The sequence below is a fragment of the Sceloporus occidentalis genome, unplaced genomic scaffold (assembly GCF_023333645.1).
Source record: "Sceloporus occidentalis isolate IW3139 unplaced genomic scaffold, rSceOcc1.0.p SCAF_1, whole genome shotgun sequence".
NCBI classification, from domain to species: Eukaryota; Metazoa; Chordata; class Lepidosauria; order Squamata; family Phrynosomatidae; genus Sceloporus; species Sceloporus occidentalis.
The window spans coordinates 299,802,329-299,804,658 of record NW_028316981.1 but is presented as its reverse complement, the minus strand read 5'-3'; the positions used below and the strand labels follow the sequence as shown (position 1 = coordinate 299,804,658).

The following is a 2,330-nucleotide window of genomic DNA, read 5'->3' as shown; positions in this document are numbered from 1 at the left end:
AAAAGAACTAAGAAATTTTATATGGGATGGGAAGAGAGCAAGAACTAAATGGTCAATTCTGAAAGATTCCATAATAAGAGGGGGATTGGCTGTCCCAGATCTCCAAGTATACTATAGTGCAGCTTGCATTGTGTGGATCCAAGAGTGGTTTAAGCCGAAGATCTCAAAAAATACATGATTCGAACATAGTGATTTACAGTATGGCTGGCACACTTACATTTGGTATGACGGTTATAAAAAAGATAAAGAATTCAATAAACATGTGTTAAGCAGATCGTTACTTAATAATTGGTTGAAAGTAAAACCAAAGTTTTACAGAGGTATTCCTCTCTGGGCTTCCCCACAAGAGGCCTTTTCATATCAAGGGAATAAGGTACAAAAATGGTTTACATATACAGATTTACTGTCCTATGATAAAGAGGGTACATTTAAACTAAGATCATTAGAGGAGTTAGTAGAAAGAACGGGAACTAATATGCAATGGTTGACTTACCTGCAAATTAAAGAAAGATTTAAGGAGGATAATAAACTAATAGGTATTGAGAAAGAAGAAAACGATTTAGACAAAATAATGTTAAACTTTGAACAAAGAAAAACAGTAAGTAAATTATACAGCATTTTATTGAAAAGAGATTTAGAAGAAGAAGAGATAAAAGAGTATATGGTAAAATGGGCACAGGAGTTGGGTCATAATATTGATCTAGACAAATAGGAAAAAGCAAGAATTAAAACAAATAAATTTACTGTTGCTCAAGCCCTAAAAGAAAATAATTTCAAAGTGGTACCTGACTCTTTGCTCACTAAAAAGAATATATAAACAAAACAATGATAACTGCTGGAGATGCCAAAGAGAAAGAGGATCATATACACACATGTGGTGGAAATGCCCAATTATAGAGAAGTTTTGGACAAAGATCCATTCTGAAATAAAAAAGATGTTAAATATAGAATTTGACATGAACCCAGAACTGTACTTGCTAAATGTAACCTCAACATTAGGTGTGGAAGGAGAAAGAAAATATTGGAGAGTAGGATTGTATTTAATAACAGCAGCTAGAATGTTAGTAGCAAAAAATTGGAAATCCACATGTGTACCATCTATAGAGGATTGGAAATATAAAATATTTGATATGAAAGAACTTGACAGATTAACAGCAATCTTAAATAAAAAAGATATGGATAAATGGGATGAAGAATGGTCAGGAGTGACAAACAACCTGCTAAAATCAACAAATGTTTTAAAAAAAACTTTTATAAGAAAACCCAGTCAAGATTTTTTATTTGTAATTAAAAGATAAAACTATACAGTTTCTTGTGGAAAGTTTTCAGGTGTAAACCTAATATATAACAGATTTATAGCTTGTTGATATAAGTTGATATATGTTTTTATTTATCCTGTTGTAAAAATGTCTTGTTGTAAAAATTTATCTTGTAAAAACGCAAGCTTTGTAAAATAAAGATAGATTAATTAAAAAAATAGATAGATCCACAAAAAATATTTTAGTATGACATATTTAATGTTAAAGCATAATGGCATTATATGTGTTTGATTATTGGTACTTAATTAAATTGCCATAGAAAAATATTTTCTTCTTGTACACATTGTAATCACCATTGTTACCATTACCAGTTTTATTTTATTTATTTGTTTTTTGGATATGCATGCAGCATGTGTACAATACAGATATATTTGATGTGTTTAATAAAGATGTGGAAATTAATAAATAAAAAATAAAAAAATAATAAAAAAGAAATTTTCCTTCTTACATTTCAGATTCCAGGTATCACAAAATAATCCAAATTCTAATAGGACCAATTCACTCACACATGAAAGATGTAAAGCCTTATTTTACAATTAAAAATTGGTTTATAATCTTTTAGTGTATCTGCTATGGCAGTTTTGGATACTGTACTGAATGCTGCCTCAATGCAGACAATTATATTAGGCCTTGAATGTTCCTCGCCACAGAAATTTTTAGTAAAAGGTGAAAGATTTATACGATCTGAAGAGAAACCAGAATATATAATTACATTAGTGGCCTTGAAGATAATTTCCTGCTCATGGATACACCATACCAACCTTTCATGAAAAGGTGTTGTACCTTATCTGTTAGTTGTCAGGTCCAGGCTGCACAATATTTACTTCAGCATCATCACATGAATTAAAGACTTGAGACATTTAAGCTAAATTGTATTAGAAACCTTGAGTAGACTGATGCTTCATGACTTCATGAGCTTCTCCCTCACAGTGCTGTCTTTACACCAATGCTGTGAATACTTCTATTATGAAATACAGTATATCTGCCAAGGTTTGGTTCCTGGACTCCCCA

At 30.9% G+C, this 2,330-nt stretch overlaps 1 non-coding gene across 1 annotated transcript; it reads right to left on the bottom strand.

Moving 5' to 3' along the window:
• Window positions 1-1,911: 1,911 nt before the first annotated feature.
• Window positions 1,912-2,023, bottom strand: LOC149324153 (U5 spliceosomal RNA). Its single transcript, XR_016279505.1, has one exon. It is a non-coding gene; the product is annotated as a U5 spliceosomal RNA (small nuclear RNA).
• Between the last annotated feature and the right edge of the window lie 307 nt (window positions 2,024-2,330).